Source organism: Leuciscus leuciscus (assembly GCF_965113295.1).
Source record: "Leuciscus leuciscus genome assembly, chromosome: 13".
NCBI classification, from domain to species: Eukaryota; Metazoa; Chordata; class Actinopteri; order Cypriniformes; family Leuciscidae; genus Leuciscus; species Leuciscus leuciscus.
The window spans coordinates 2,667,760-2,686,369 of record NC_138737.1 but is presented as its reverse complement, the minus strand read 5'-3'; positions in this window follow the sequence as shown (position 1 = coordinate 2,686,369).

The window sequence follows — 18,610 nt, the reverse complement described above, 5'->3', positions numbered from 1 at the left end:
TTTATAGAAGTTCATAGGAAAATGGTTTAGAGATAATGCCAGATAAGGCAACCCCCCTTCTGTGGGATAGAAGCCATTTGAGGGTGGTCTCACCCCATCCCCCTTGTCACCTGGACAGAGGATAAAGGAAGGTGTTCTGGCTCTCTCTGTCTCTTCTTCTTGGCTGGACGTGGAATTGAATAGGTGGTTTCTCTCTCTCTCTCTCTCTCTCTCTCTCTCTCTCTCTCTCTCTCTCTCTCCCTCTCTCTCTCTCTTTCCCTTTCTCTCTCTCTATCTCAGGTACAAGCTGGGTAAGATTCTTTGGTGTAACCAATGTATAACCATGTTCTAGATTGTGGAATTGATCTCTGATATCTGAAATATTAAATTGCTACAAGGTGATTATTCCAACTGGGTTTGACATTGTTTATTTAATGGTTAAAAGGAATAGTCAAACATTCGCTCACTTTTAGTGAGGCACAGATATTATAAAAACCTTTCATTTATGGAGTCAGATGAATTAACGAGTAAATACATATGATTAATGTATTGCAAATTTAACCAACCAAATACTTTGCATGAGTGAGGACAGAACGCGTGACAACCTTCCCCGTGTATTGGCGAACCGGCAGATTGGGCCAATATAGCGGGCCTTACAAAATGGTGACCTCGGACGTGATCTCAAAACAGATCAAAACAGTTTCACGAGAAATGTCCTTTTCAGCAAGTATTTGGGATTTTAAAATCAACAAGAGGTTTGAACATCTTATCTTTCTTCCGCCGCGATGGTAAGTAAACTTTTTCTGCCCTTTATAGAAGTGTTGAAGAAATGTTTGCATTGTTTACGGGTCGGAATTAAAGCCCTTTGTTTAGAACGTGATGCGGTAGCTAGATGAAGAATGAAAACCCTTGTGCATTAGATTTTAAAGATCTCCTTGTTTTGCCTAAGCAACAAGAAACGAAACCTAAAGTATAGCATCTTCCAAATAATGAATAATCGATGAAGAGCTAAAAAAGTAAAGCCGAAAAGTTTTAAAATCAGGCGCATGTTTTCCGGCCATTGTTGAAACCAGCAACACGTGAAAAGAATGAGCAAACTAACAGAAAACAGAGAAAGAAAAATCTAAGTTTGTAAAAGATCGGAAAACACATGATTTTATAAATAAAAAGGCAGATCGATGCATTGTTTATGAAAAGAAAATTTGGGGAAAACAGGATGATATGATTTACAAGCTAAAACTCAAATATCAAGGCTAATGCTAAGTGCTATTGTCAATGCTAAGCCATGCTGTGCCCAAGGCTAATGCTAAAGGCTAAAGCCATGCTGCGTCCAAACGCTTAAACCATGTTTTGTCTCACTGACTGACTGGTAGGCCCAAAAGCCACATTGAAAACATTAATATCCTATACTAAACCTAAACTAATCTTGACAAACTCTATATTCCATTAAAATCTTAAACTTTGACACAGATGGAATTAAATTAAGTAATTCAATTTAATTTGGCTTATTTAAGTTCCTCTGAGAAGTAAACCCCTAAAGTATTTGATATGCTGGGATGGAGATAGATCTTTTTTAGAAAGAAGACTATCTAGTCAAAAATCTGGGAAAATTAACTGTAAGCCCATTATTGTGAAATCATGTGTACTGATCATGTCTTGTTTACATTATGGGCTGAAAAGGTTCAGCCTACACTGTACAAACTCAGTAGAAAAGGTCTTAACATGGATGCTATTGACAATGAAATTTTCACTTGGTGGAAAACAGTGGGTAGTAAACAGAAGAAATCAAAACATGGTGAAATAATTGAGGCTCTAAACTTCATAAGTTATAAACGGCTAAATGAGTTAACAAAATTTCTATCTTCGCTTATGGATGCTAAATGTGAAGAAGTGCATTCTAAAAATGCAGAGGCACAAAAGTCTGAGGAAAAGATTCAAGATCTTCAAACACAGCTAGATAAATTACTAGCTGAGCTGTTAGCCCTGACTAAAAAGTGTAAAAATCACAAAGACACCATTGCAGATCTTAAGGCTAAGCTAAATGCTAAAAGCAAGTCTCCCAACAAGCTTAACAGTGATTGGGCTAAAAATGTACACTTCTTAGATGAGGCAGCCTGCTCTAATAATCTTGTATCTTTACAGGCAGATGAAGCATGTGATAAAGTTATGAAAAGAGTGCCTGTTTCTGCCCTTAAGGTGATACGGCACCCAAACGGCACAGAATCAACCATTCGGCGTCCTTTAACAGTAACTGAATGTAGCTTGTTTAAAGCAGAGATCGGACCGTTCCCTTTGAAAGGGCCATTCGAACCATGGTGGAGACACATTGTTAGTCTAAAACATGCATTTCAGCTCGAACCAAAAGATATTTGGCAAATTGTTATCAGCTCAATTCCAGATGTTCTGAACTATAAGATACCACAGGTTTTGATGACAGGCACCATTGTGCAGTCAATGCATCAAAATGAGCCTGAGAGCGAAATCTTGAATAGACTAAAACAATGCCTTCGCGAGCTGCGTGGTTGTAGTCCTGTTGGATGGGAATTGATTTTCAATCGGAAACAGAGTACTGAAGAATCGTTTGAGACATATGCAGAAAATATGTTTGAACTTTTTGAGGAGTATTCTGGAATTGAAGGTATTAACCACAACAATGTAATTCTCCTTGAATTCCTGCTTACAAATGCAGGGCCGCGTGTACAGCAATCACTCATGTGTGGTGCTTCTCCAGCACAAAACACATTCGAAGGTATTGTTAGTTGGGCAACAAGAATTGAGTCACGAAAACAAATGCATGGTGAGGTAGCTGTGTTAGAATGTCATGAAGATCCTCCATCTGCAGGAGAATTCAGAAAGCCACACTGTGGCAAACTGAACAGATTCTGTAATTCCTGTCACAAAACAGGCCATACAGAGGAAAAGTGTTGGTCACTGGGCAGAGGCAGACCTCCACCCTATTTCATAAAACGCAGACAATCACAATCTAATGACAAAAACCAGCACTCTGCAAGTAACCAAAGCTCAAATGCATCTAAAACTCTTACTGACCTAACAACTTTGGACGCTCAAGGCCTTCAGCTATTAGCGTCATTTGCTAGTCGGGTAGCAGCCCAATAGCAAATAGCTTAAATGTTTAACATCTAAATTCATTGAACCTGTCTGCATTTTCAAATTTGAAATTGTGCTTAACACATCGTGCCCTACACATCGTGCACATAGAACACAATTTGGTTGTTTGTGCTACAACATGCACATAGGCTAATTTAAAGTTTATTCTTTAAACACAGGATTACTTTACTGTAAGTGTAGTTGAAACACTTAGGCAAAGGTGATATAGATGTTGTATTCTATTGTTTTGCTGTGGGTGTATTTGGAACACTTAGGTAAAAGGGTTGTAGATGTTGTATTCTAGGCCATGTGTCCTGTGTTAACTGAAGTGAACGCGTGTGTCTGTGCTGAATTTGATGGCTATAATGTGATTCACAATGAATTTGAAAATCAGAAACAGCGAACACATCTCATATTTAAGGCTTCAGAGAACTAAATATTTTTATGTTTGAATGCATTCTGAATTACTCTGAGATTTGTTTTTTCCAAAATAGATTAACGGATTCGTATGTTTCCACAAGATTGTGTCAGAGATTGGCGACGGGACGGCTAATAGCTGATATCAGGAAGTGTGCGGGCGACTTGGATGAGAGGATGGGTTAGTCCGACTAGGATCAGCTTTACGCTGGTTGATTAACCTAGCTTGGACGCTTCCGATGACTTCTGTTCTAATTTAATAGTTTTGAAAAACGGTTGAATTGAGTTCCTGAAGGGCATCCAAGAGGGCTACTGAATATATCTTTGATTGTTGCGCGTTGGGATTACGGCAACGTCCTAGATATTTAGCCATTGCCTCAGCTTCTGATCTTCGGGACTGACCACTTGTGTCGTGCATCCTTAGGAGAAGGACTGCAAAGCGATATAGTTTCCTTATCTATAAACGGAAAAATATAAAGTAAGAGTAAATAGAAGAATCAAACGTTATAATGGCCATTTAAAAAGACTAAATGAGAAGAAAAGGTATTTGAAACCTAGCAAAGGGAAAAAGAAAAACAGCGAATGTACATCTTATCAGCCCTGAGCCAAAAGGCCTTTTAATATTCAAATGTATTGACATGAGAACAAGTAGAGATTTGACCATGCGTTAAGTTGGTCCAGAGACCGAAAACAATATAATTTGACTTGTATTGTTAAAGAATATAATTATATTATAACTTGAATTATAATAAACATTATATTACACTCGCCGAGCAGGACAATAATTGGAGAAGTGTGACTTTCGTCATTAAAATTGAATTTCTGAAACAGAATTTCATTTGTGTGCTACCCAGTGCCAAAAAGGGGCGGAGAATGCCTTTATTTTTCACCGTTAGAAAACACGGCTAGGAGTGTGGCACAGGTAATAGCACGCTAAATAATCCTTGACTGGGGTGCACCAACTGAATTGAATCTGATAAGATAAGTAAATTTACGAGGAGGGTGTGAAATGCTAAACAGCAGACAGAAGTACCACAGTTTTTTGCAGGTCAAAAAATATCTGCACAAATTAAAATGTGTGAATGCATTGCACATGCAGCAGACTGAAGGCTGAACTGAAAAAGCAGCTTCAGGTGTCACAACACACTGAGACAACAGCAACAATTCAGACGTGGTCAATGAAACTCGGTTTCATGTGACATCTGGAATTAAAATTGCTAACAAGTAAAAGAATTCTACACGTCTGAATTTAATGCTTTTGAAATATTGGAATTATCTGTGGTTCGCTCTCCTCTGTTTTCTGTCTCAGGCTTAGGCTACTTCTGCAAAATGGTGGAGCCCACCTGGAGCAAATCCAGGACAGCGGAATTGTTCGAACATAACCTGAGACTCGGGAGATGGGTGAAAAGACATTATAAAAGGCCTTTTCACACGTCACACTATCACACTACTGCATAAATATGGCCTCCCAGTTTAGAACTGGATCGAAATTTGCAACACAATTGTTATAGATTAGATTCCACCCATCTCCTAGACATGAACACTGAACACACCCCTCCATCACTATACCCTCACAGCAACATCACCTGGGTTAGATGGTCTATCCAGGCTGAACACTGCACATCAGACGAAGATGTGTCATCTTCACACTAACAGATCCAGATAGCTTCACACACACAGGGTGGAGCTGATCTCATGATCATGGTCTAACAGAGACACAGAGAATAGCATACGCTATTCACAACAAACTGCTAACTAATGTAACACACATGAACAACTGAATGGCTACAGTCACAAATCAAGACAAATTCTAAGGCAGTCCTGCCATTAAATTTCAAACTCAATGATTGTTGGTGGGAGTTGGAAGATCAGAGGGCCCCTGATTTCTCAACTTACCACTAATAACAGAAACATAAGTAAAATGGATAAATCTGAAGTGAGACCAATTCAATCAAGTACAAAAATTTACAATTCAACTCTGTCATCGACTGTGACTTAGCCAGATCAATACACACACTCTCAAACACACTCTCAAACACACTCTCTCACAGGCACACACACCAACACACACACCCACACCCAAACACACACACACACACACACACACACACACACACACACACACACACACACACACACACACACACACACACACACACACACACACACACACACACACACACACTCACAGACAAAAACACACTCTGACATTCTAAAAAAAAAAAATCTCACACAAACACACAAAACCATTGATTGGTTTACACCGACCTCTTGCTGCATTTCTGAAACCTATTTTGATTTTAATTTTTTGAAACTTATTTTGATTTTAATTTTTTTCTTTTGAGTAATTCAGAAAAACATTTCTGAAACTTATTTTGATTTTAATTTCTGAAACTTATTTTTATTTCCTTTGAGTAATTCAGAAAAACATTTCTGAAACTTATCTGCATATTTGTATATTGTCCATTTTACTTGCAACAATGTATTTGGACATCAATTCAATTGAATCTCTATGTTTGGTTACACCAAAATAGCACTGGTTGTTTTGTAAGAATGCCATTTATTTAAATGTTTCTAGAAACAGGGTAAGAGCTTGTAAGATCTTCCTTTGTCCTTCCTTGACCCTCTATAGGAGTACTATTGGCGTGGTAATTTAAAAATCAGGTAATTAATGAGACCAAACGTACCACTCACAATTGCTGACATGAACATGGTATTTTACATTGAACATGACATGATTTTTCCTTATTGCATTATGCGTTCCTATGCATTTCCTTACGACTGTAAGTTCATATGTGCTCAATCGTGAAGCGGACATTTAAGATGCTTTTCAGGTGTCTCACACAAAGCAGTGTGAACCAAAGGAGAAGCCCTTCGTCCACTGAGGTCTGCCCAGACAACCGTACCGCTGGAGGTGACAGGATTGGTCAAGAAGGGTCAGATCATCATCGTGGAGAAGGTGCCAGGGAAGCGGAAGTTTCTCCATGAAGGAATGACACGTCAACTGAACAAGTTACAAAAGGTCCAGATTGACTCTATGAACTTTGCTCACGTCACAGGATTACAGGAAGAGAACCTGAACGCATTCATCCACCGGCTGGACTCAAGCTATACACCTGGTGGGAACAGGTGTTCTGCAGGTGAACACAGCCCACTGAGCTTCTACTGATGCCAACATTGCAAAGACAATTTTTGTGCTACATCTTCAAGGACTATAACAAACGTCTTACTGTGACCCCGTAAGTGTTCATCGGAATGTGACCCACGGGATCAAGGAGGGAAACTGTAAGACTGAAAATACTGGTTGAGGCCTGATTTATGGGACAAAAGGGCCCTGCTGGCTGATTAACATTTGACCTCCCCCAATACAGCCTTTCTTCCTCTCAGAAACTAGGAGCTCACACAAGAACATGGTTTAATGTGAATATTCAACATTGACTGTTATGTTTTTGGTGTCATTTGAAATGTCTCAAAGTGAGTGGTACAGATATATCATATCCAGATAGATAAAATAAAAGGAAATAAGGTTTATAGAAGTTCATAGGAAAATGGTTTAGAGATAATGCCAGATAAGGCAACCCCCCTTCTGTGGGATAGAAGCCATTTGAGGGTGGTCTCACCCCATCCCCCTTGTCACCTGGACAGAGGATAAAGGAAGGTGTTCTGGCTCTCTCTGTCTCTTCTTCTTGGCTGGACGTGGAATTGAATAGGTGGTTTCTCTCTCTCTCTCTCTCTCTCTCTCTCTCTCTCTCTCTCTCTCTCTCCCTCTCTCTCTCTCTTTCCCTTTCTCTCTCTCTATCTCAGGTACAAGCTGGGTAAGATTCTTTGGTGTAACCAATGTATAACCATGTTCTAGATTGTGGAATTGATCTCTGATATCTGAAATATTAAATTGCTACAAGGTGATTATTCCAACTGGGTTTGACATTGTTTATTTAATGGTTAAAAGGAATAGTCAAACATTCGCTCACTTTTAGTGAGGCACAGATATTATAAAAACCTTTCATTTATGGAGTCAGATGAATTAACGAGTAAATACATATGATTAATGTATTGCAAATTTAACCAACCAAATACTTTGCATGAGTGAGGACAGAACGCGTGACAACCTTCCCCGTGTATTGGCGAACCGGCAGATTGGGCCAATATAGCGGGCCTTACAATATAAAACGCTATGTTTTCTGATTGTTCAAAACATCCGTTTTTTTAAAAATGTTTTTCTCTGTTATTAGAGAAATCATGAAGGGAATGAGTTTTTTTTTTTTTTTTTTTAAACATTGTTACTTTTGAATGAGAGAACCTTGCTAGAATGTTCTGAGAAGTTTCTGGATACATTTCCCAGCGAAAATTCATTGAAATATCAAAATCATTTCTGCACTCACACACTCATCATTTTCTCAAGTTGTTCCAAACCCATATTTGGAAGATTTGAAAGGAACATTTTAAGTGAACAATGACTTAAGTTACTGAACTTTTATGGTGATTTTATAATGTTTTTGCTGATTCACTGTATGTAGAGCACCATGAACATTCTGCTAAATGTTTCATTTTGTGTTTTACAGAAGTCATACGGGTTTGATGGTGACGTGTCTTCCTTTAAAACGTAAGTGCTATAAAATGTACTTATGCTTAATGCAACTCTTTTTATTTTTTTAAATGCATCATCACTTATGTTTTAAATGTCCAAAGCACCTTGATATATGTCAGTGTTGTTCAGGGTTTCAGTGTGACGTGCGTTCAGATAGACACACAGGTGTGTGGGACGGTCTCCTCTTCATGACGGATGTGCTGGAGGAGGGCTGACAGCGGCTCGTCGTATGGCAGAGGTTTGGTGTTGGCTCAGCTGTAAAGATAAGAGCTGTCACTTTGAAATGGTTGAGGATTTCAGGCTGATGTCTTGATAACACACCTTTCAGACTCTTTATAAGGTCTGAGCAGGAGAGTCTGGCTTTGTGGGTGATCTTGCCTGCTTGTTTGTAATAAACAATTATTTGTAAAATAACAGTAAAAAACTGTAATTGTCTAGTCAAACTGTGATTAATGCAGGCGAAGTGTCATTTCTGTGCCACTAGAGGCACCAAATGGAATTGCAAATATAATGGCTGTTTCCAAACAAGTTCTCAACATTCTTAGCCGTCCCTGCCTTCTATTGGTCAATCAAACGGATAGCCCCGCCCCAAAACTCTCTCCATTGGTTGAGTAAGAATGTCACTCAAACAAACAGCTTTGAAAGTGTCAGTCACATGAAATCAACATATGACTTGTTTATTTATAGCTGAACTGGGATAAAAGACCAATATTTGAATCTGCGTCAGCTGATAACTGTATCTGATTGGCCAATTAAATATTCATCCAGCAATATTTACTTTTTGAATATATTTTAAAATGCAATTTATTTCCGGTGACAAAAGCTGAATTTTCAGCATCATTACTCCAGTCTTCAGTGTCACATGATCCTTCAGAAATCATTCTAACATGCTCAGGAAACATTTATGATTATTATCAGTGTATAAGTTGCTTCTTCATATTAAAAAGCCCTTTAATGGGAAGAAACTGCACAGTTTACCTTTAAACTTGAAAGAGAGCCTTAAAAGAAATTGTTGTGTAAGTAAATGCATGCATTTATTGCCATGTTCTTAATTTAGAGACATAGTTTTTTCCCCTCGCCCTGTCAGTGTCGAGTGATCTCCCTATCTGTCATGTCCCGTGTGCCGAGATTGGATGGTTCCCGGCTGGTTATTGGGTGTTTGACTGTAAGATACATCATTGGCTGACGTTTGACCTCCTGCTAACTTCCAGAGAGGAAGTCCAGCCCAGTGGAAATCCTTCAGCTCTGCGTCTTTGAAACTTTAGCACTCCGCTTCTCTCTGTTGTGTCTTTGAGTGGCGAATCCCCCCCAAAACTTTGCCTGTCATCAAGTGTCTCTCTCTCTCTCTCTCTCTCTCTCTTTCACACATGTTTCTCTCTCTCTGTGTGGAGCTCCAGAGGACCCTGCAGCTGGCCGGGGTTGTGCCCGTGTAGCGCTGCTCTCGGCTGGGGCTCTGCGGGGGGGCTGGGGAGGGGCTCTGGATCTCACTGAAAGAGAAAAAGAAAGAGATCAAGGATAAAATGAAAAAGAAATCTGTGATTCCCCCTGGCACCTTCCCCTCCCCTCCTCTCCCCCCCCCCATGGCCGATTCTTTTTTATCTTCTACTTCTCTTACTAGCAGCCGTTTCTCTCCCGGTCTTCTTTTCTTCTTTTCTGTCTTCTTTGAGAAGATGCTCGCTGTTAGATTCGATGTCAGGTGCACTCAGACCGCAGTGAAAATGATTTAACAAGAGTATTGATTTCTGATTCACTTGTATGTCACTGTTACAGCATCTACTGAGATGCTCAGTCCATTTACTTTAGAAAGTAATTTAGTATTTTGAGATGAGATTTTTTTTATATATTAATTAGATTCAACTTTATCGTCAGTGAGCAGAAAATAGTACAAATAAATAGCAATATGCAAATAGCAATACAAGTTTAAATGTATATATAAAAGTATTAGTGTATATAATTTGTACATGTACGTAACAGTACATACAGGAGATTTACAAAAATGTACATTTTTGCATAATTTACATACAGGAGATTTACACAAAGATTTAGAAACAAATACAGCGTTAAATACAAGCGTCACTCTTCTTCTGAGTGTGTCATCGCTCCCAGAAAACAGATTTTGCATTGCATTCAGCCATGGGTTTGATTCCCATTAAATGCATAAACTGATCAAATGCATTGAATGCAATGTAAGTTACTCTGGATTAAAGCATATTGCATAATAATAAATTAATAGTGTCACTAATGCACATTTTCATTCACTTCTAGATTTAAATACATGTGTCACTCTTAAACCTCCTTTAGTTTGTATGTGACTAGAGATACACCTCACAGAACTAAAATATTGGACATTTTTGTTTTTGGGACTCTACTACACCAGTCTTCCTGAAACTGAATTTGAAATGCGAGATGTGCATGTGATACAGCTGAACTGCGGCTGCGCTCTCACATTTTCAACATCTTATTGGTTTTTTTACATTTGCGTTCCAAGTTTCCATTCCAGACTGTTATGCATTCATATTTAAGGCATTTAGCAGACGCTGTTGTACTGAGTGACTTACAAAAGTGTTGCGTGTGAGACCACCGTGATCGACAGATGGCTAGCATGTCATTTTGATAGTGTTTGAGTGCATATGCTCAGACCCCTGTACGAGAGCTCAGACGAGGATGTGCATCTGAATCTCAGCAGTTTCATATGTTCTGCATGTTTGTAACTCAGAAGCTCGTACAGTAGAGGATGATGCTAGCAATGCAGAGGCGATGGGTTTGATTCACAGTGGAATGCATGAACTGAGTAAATGTACCTGAAATGAAATGCAAATTGTCTGTCAAATGCATAAATGTGCATTATGGTCAAAAGTCTGGAATGAAAAAAATGTGATGATTATTATTTATTTTTGCAATATTTTTGAAAGAAGTCTCTTTTGCTCACCAAGGCTGTATTTATTGGATCAAAAATACAGTAAAAACAGTTTTAAAAAATATGAAATATTATTACAGTTTAAAATAACTGCTTTCTATGTGAATATATTGTTAAACTGTAATTTATTCCTGTGATCAAAGCTGAATTTTCAGCATCATTACTCCAGTCTTCAGTGTCACATGATCCTTCAGAAATCATTCTAATATGATGATTTGATGCTCAAGAAACATTTATGATTATCAATGTTGAAAACAAATCATATTTTGTGGAAACTGGATTCTTTGATGAAGGAACAGCATTTATTTGAAATCTTTTGTAACATTATAAATCTTTTCAACAAAACTCTTAATGATTCCAGACTTTTTAACCGGTGGAGTAAATGTGGCTAGTATGAGGAACAGCACTGCTTTCCTAAAAAATATTGTCAGCATTCCCAGCAAGATCCAAACTCGCGTTAATACCTTCCCCAATCTCCGCCGGCCGAGGCTTTGGCAGTGGAATCTGGCAGCGATTTAACATTGTTATCAGTCCTCACGCTATTTACCTAATGCGTTTCCGTGTAATTGGATTACATGATCCCGCTTGTCAGCCCAGGTGTGTTGTGCATCTATTAAATGACTGACATTTTTATGTAGCTAAGCTGAAAGCTCCGGGTCTTTTTCACGTTGAGTGAAATCAGGTGCTCGGCTCAATGTGCGAGAGGCTGTAAATGTGCACGCAGTAATAACCTTCCCTCTCCTCCCTTTTCACCTCTTTCTTTGCTGCCTCCATCCACTTTTTTTTTTCTTTTTTTTTTTTTTACTCTCCGTCCTGTCTCTCTTCTTTTTTTTCTTTCCGTTCCATTTGCAAGGTGTGATATTGCTTTAATTCAGCAGAAACATGTGGAGAGATCTGGAATATCTCCGGGGATTAGTGGAAGAGGAAAAACTCAACTTTTCTCTCTCTCTCTCTCTCTCTCTCCCTCTCTCTGCCACTGCCAGACTCGGGCAGCTTGTGTTGTAGAGCAGCAGGGTCTGCTGGGAATGAATGTAGTTAGTGCGACCTTTGACCCCGAGAGCTGTTGACATGGAAGGCGGCCAAGAAGGGCTCTTACAGGACCCTTTTGTTAATCTCATTCATGGCTCGCCTTTGCAAAAAAACCTAGTTGTGTGTGTGGAGGGTGTTGGCAGCTCTACTTGCTGGAATGTGCTCTCTCTCTCTCTTTCTCTCTCTCTCTCTCTTTCTTTTTTTCCCAGGCTTGTTTGGAAGAAATGGTGGGCCCAGGACCAGCGTGACTGCTTTCGCCCGGACCCTGCCCTTTCAGCTCAATCGACACTGACAGATTCCTGGCCTGGGATTGCCAACTGGCACATAGGAAGCGAATGAAAGAGTGATGGAGAAAGAGCGAGTCAGTCCCGGACCAGGTCAGGCCATCGGCCAGAGCGGCAAACTTGAACTCTGTCCTGCCGATTACCGGGTGAACCTCATAAAACATGTCCAAGTCATATTTCACCCCAAAACCAAAAGACTTTACATTTTGCATAAAGAAATAATGAGTTTTAGAACCATTTGGCATTATTATCTTGACAAATAAGCTCTCTCTCTCTCTCTTTCTCTCTCTTTTTTATTTTTTTATTATATATATATATATATTTATTTTTTTACTTGATCAAATAAATGCAACTTTGGTGATCATAAAAGACTTCTTGTACACACACATACATATAAATAATCTATCATTTTTAAATACTATACAACCGTTCAAAAGTTTGGGGTTGGTAAGATTTTTATGATTTTTATCTTATCTTATGATCACCAAAGTTGCATTTATTTGACCAAGTAAAAACAGTAATATTGTGAAATATTATTACAATTTAATTTAACTAACTTACTATGTGAATATATTGTAAAATGTAATTTATTTCTGTGATGCAAAGCTGAATTTTCAGCATCATTACTCCAGTCTTCAGTGTCACATGATCCTTCAGAAATCATTCTAATATGATGATTTGATGCTCAAGAAACATTTATGATTATATATATATATATATATTTCAGGATTCTTTGATAAATAGAACATTCAAAAGAACAGCATTTACTTGAGATAGAAATCTTTGGTAACATTTTAAAGTAACATTATAAATGTCTCAAGTGTCACTTTAATGCATCCTTGCAGAATTAACATCTTTCTCTCTTTATTTTCCTGCATTACAGTGATAAATATGAAACTTCAGGTTTGATCCTGAACTGTCGTGCCCTTGAACGAGACGCTTCCGGATCCTCCAGAGGGACTGAACCTGTAATAAGTTGCTCATCCGTGCTGCAATAATTCTATTCTATACTTTGAAACTGATCAGATATTCAACTAATGACATCAGCTCTATGGATGTGCTCTAAATGTCATTCTTGTGTGCTATTAAGGGCTCATGATTACAGCTCTCAGGTTCAATCATGCACAAGTAACGCAAATAGCAAATGCAAACAAACCATAGAGCGAGTTGCACGGTCCATTTGCTCTCACTGTGTCTTTATTCTTCACCTATAGAGTTATCCTTCTCTCACAGAATGACGGCACCATGGTTTCTCTCTGGTCCAGCTGAGTGAATTAACATGGTCCCAGGCTACAGATTATATAGCACGTTAACCACTGAAAGAGATGTGCACCGTTCAAGAAAAAATCAATCAAGATTAGCTTAGCCAGCTCTCAATGGACCACTGTGAACCTCCTCGGGGGGTTAAGCAGCAATCCAGCGCGGAGAGAGACGAGGGACGAGAGACAATCAGTGATTATGAGTTTGACTCAACACCTTTCTCTGCCTCTGTACATGTGTTCAATCAGTTTCTGTTTCAATTTCAAATCAATGTATTTGACATACAATATTACATCCAATATTACAATATTACATCAATATGAATGACAAAATTATTTTATTTTTTTAACTATCAACAGCTTTAGCTTTTGTTTAATAGAGAATTACAAACTAATAGAACAATTTGCCAGAAATGCTAAACATATTTACATTAAATTTTTATTTTTATTTAGTAACTTAAATTCAAATTCAAAATCAAATATATATTTTATAGATTATATATGATTATATTTTGCATAAATAAATTGATTTTTTTAGGACCATTTGACATTATTCTCTTGATAATTAAGATCTTCCAAATACTGGAACGCACCTAAATTGGATTCAGTAACAAAAATATAATAATAATAATAAATAAAAAATAAATAAATAAAAATATATATATATCACATAATTTCTGTACATTCCTTACATTTTTTAATTTGTAATTTGTAAATGCATTTAAATAATGCCATTAAATGTATTTATTAAATTTATATAAATTAATATATATATATATATATATATATATATATATATATATATTTATTTTTAAAAATGTTTATATACATTATCAACATTTTAATTGATATAAATTTAATAAATACATTTATATCAATTAATATATATATATATATATTAATTGATATAAATTTAATAAATACATTTAATGGCATTATTTAAATGCATTTACAAATAATTTGTAAGGAATGTACAGAAATGATGTGATTGTTATCAAATATTTGACTGTATTCTGTATTGTAGGCTGATATATAAGAGGCCTCTTCTAACTCTTGCCAGAAATTCCAACATCTAAATCATCAATGATTTGTGATGATTCTCTATTATTTCTCTCTTTAGGGACTCGCGCTCACAGGGCCGGTCTAAATCTTTCAGCCGGCGTCGTCTTTAAATGAACAGACACTACAAAGAGAATGACTAACGCTGGAAATAAGAAGAATACACTCACCTGCAAATCAAAGGAATGAATAAATACAGTTTGGAGAGCGAGCGTCTCGTCTCGCCCCTCCCCTCCGTCAGCCTGGCGAACGGAGTCTGTTGCATGCTGGGATAGGGGAAGTGCCTGCCGGGGCTCCACAATGGTGTGCGGGTGTATTTGGGACCCTCCTCTTGTGTTGGTCTTGGCGGGGAGGTTTTCACAGTCTGCTCAGCACAGCTGGATCCTCACAAACCTCCCTGACTCTGGATCAGTGTTCAGACGCTCTCCTCATGTGTATTTCTGAAGGCTATCTTGGCTTCTGTAGGCCTGACGTGAGTATTAGGATGGAGGACAGACGCTGTTGCTCAATCCTGTGGCAGATTCAGTTCTTTATATTCAGGAACCCTCTGCATTTGAGCATAAGTAGATTGTGCTCTTTATGAAATGTTCAGATTCATCTCAAAATCATCTTCGAAAGTAAAACTATTAGTATAAAGCATATGTTTGAAGAATTGATTGAAGTCATTAACCACACAACACACAGGTGACATTTATTTTATCTTCTATGTTAAAGAACCAATTTCCTTAAACAGTCCACAGTGAATATAACTAATGTATGATTTGGATAAATGATCATTTTATTGTATATTGTATAATAATAATAATGATGATAATAATATTTTTTTATATTTATATATATATATATATATGTGTGTGTGTGTGTGTGTTTGTGTGTGTAATTTGTGTTTGTTTAATCGTTAATAAGAATAAAAAATAATGTATTCCTCATTATTATTATTAAGTATACATAAAAAATTATGGAGAATTTTTAATAATTAATATTATGTTTTTTTTATTAATCTAATGTATGATTTGGATAAATAATAATTATATTGTATAATAATAATAATAATGTTTATATATATATATATATATATATATATATAAATGGTTTAATTGTTAATATTAAGTATACATTATTAATTTTTATTATTAATCTAATGTAATGTATGATTTGAATGAACAATCATTCAATTATATATATATGTATTGTATTATTATTATGAATACGTGAATTTATTTACACATTAAATCATTTTTATTATTTCAATAAAATATAATAATATTATAACTATTGTTAGTAGTATATAGTAAAAATTTAAAGTTTTTATTATTTTAATGAAATTGAATAGCAACAACAACAATATTTAAATATAATAATTGTTTTTGCAGTTGTTTAATGAAAGCCATGTGAGGCGGTTTTGGTTTTATTAAAGGTAAGGACTGTTTTTTGATGCATTGCTGTATTAAAGCTGATGTGTGTCAGTGTTTGAATATTAAAATACTTTCTCATATCCCATTTTATTATGCATAGTCGTTAATAAGTAATCCATATGATACAAACATTGATATGTTTGTCTGATGAATGGTTGACGCAGGAAACATGCTAGTGGTGTAAAAGTGACACACTTCAGCTTTAAACAAGCATCTGCTAGTGTTTAAACTCCTCTTGGTGTCTGTCCGGCGCGAGCGATCTGTTTCCTCCTGCGCAGTGTTGTGTGTGTGTGTGTGTGTGTGTGTGTGTGTGTGTGTGTGTGTGTCTGCTCTTGGTTAGCACTGGCTCTCTGTGATTTACCTGCTGTCTGTCTGTCTTAATGTCTTCCATCTGCTTGACAACAGCCCAGAGACACGCTCCAAAAACAGCTCCGACTCAAAACGAGACGAGTGTCCCGGGAGGCCAGGAAGTCTCCGTCCAGAAATCAGCAAACGCTTGAGTCAGGACTTATGATGACACTGCGAAATCATGAAGATGCAGCATTAGAGCAGGACACTGAGGTTCCTCGTTTAACTTCTCTCTCAGTATCGGTTCATATTATGATATTGGTTAATATTATTCTCACAGTTCTGATAACATAAAGGTCATTTCAGAGGTGCAAAGAGTTGCATTTTCATGAAAGATTATGAACCTATTTTGTCTTTAGAGTGACATACACTGGTGATTCATGCAAAATCAGACTAATATTCAGTGACTGGTTAATATGCATCTCTGTAGTTAAGGTTAATTGATTGCGACTGGTCAGATGAGTGATGTTTATGAATCTATACATGCTAACATTGTTATTCTCCTGAACTAACATATTGATTTCACTGTGATGATGAAGATGTCACTGGCATTTGATTGATTTTGTTTTGTTGTTAATTTTGTGTAATTGTCGTTGCAGTCAAACACCTGCTGGGCTCACGCGAACAAAGATGACCTTTAACCTTTAGGGTCTGTACTGCTCATTTCACGCACTGGTATTATACTAGATAACAGTGATACTCTGCTGGACTAAAATTAATAGGCTGTGACCATCATAGAAATTGAGGTGGTCTGATCCTCTACTTTCATATTTCATACAATTTTATCTTTACCCAGTCTTGAATATTTGGTTGCATCCTTGACGATAGGCAATATTAAATGTGCTATAATGATGTTTTCAGAACCTTAGGTTTGCCAAAACCTTGTGCTTTAATTTTTCATTCCAAACAGGAAATAGTTCAAAAGCTCTTCCTGATATTATTTTTTAAGAGACTTGATCTTTTGGGTATATATACTGTGCAAAAGTCTGAGGCATTAGTATAAAAAAAAATAAAAAAAATAAAAAAATGGTTTTAAGCCATTTTTTTGCCATTAATCGTATACAATATATAATATAATATAATAATACAATATATATTATTATAATCCAGTGAGATTTGTGTATGCACAAGGAGTCTGAGAACAGCCGGTCTGATCTGATCTCACCATCATCGAGTCCGTCTGTGATCCAGAAGTCCAGAAGAACTGCGGGAACGTCTCCAAGACGCCTGAGGAAACCTTCCTGCAAAGCTACCTGAAAAACGATGTGTACCTGGACAAAAGCTGTTTTAAACACAAAGGGTGGTCACACCAAATTTATTTGAGAAAGTTAATCGATCAATAAAGTCGATTTATGATATTATTTTTGAAAGCATCCTCACTTTTACAGCATTTTTACACAAACTTCTCACAGTACTGTAGCTTTGGATGTCGGTTTCTTCAGGCGTCTTGGAGACGTTCCCGCAGTTCTTCTGGATTTAGTCTGTCTCAGTTTCTTCTGTTTCTTCATGTAATCACAGACGGACTCGATGATGGTGAGATCAGATCAGACCGGCTGTTGTCAGACTCCTTGTGCAAACACAAATCTCACTGGATTATTACAATTAATGGCAAAAGGAATGTTTGGAAATGTAAACTGATATTACTGAAACACTACAGCAAAAGATATAAATAACTGGTTTAAAACCATTTGTGTGTGAAAATACTAAAGTTTATATATATATATATATGTGTGTGTATATATGTATGTATATATATATATATATATATATATATATATATATATATATATATATATGTGTGTGTGTGTGTATGTATGTTTATTGGTTTTAACTTAAGAAATTGGATTTATTAATTGATTGTAAAGTTGTAAAATACAACATGTCTGAAACCTGTGAGATTGATCCATATATCTAGAGCGGTTGTACGGTCTCCTCTGGCCTTAACTCACCTCTCATGTCTGATGTGTCTCTGTCAGGGAGGACAAGCCTTTATGAAGATCTCCTACTGGGGCAAGAGCATCCAACTCCACGGGCCCTTCACACTAAATAAACTTATATGTTTACACAAGACGGCGCGCCACAGAGGAGCCAGTGGGGCGTGTTACGCGCTCGGTCACTGGTCCCCGGGGGTTTGCTGGGCATGTGGATGTAAAGGTGTCATGATCTGCAGACAGAGGCCGAGAGAGAGAGAGAGCTTGTAAGAGGAT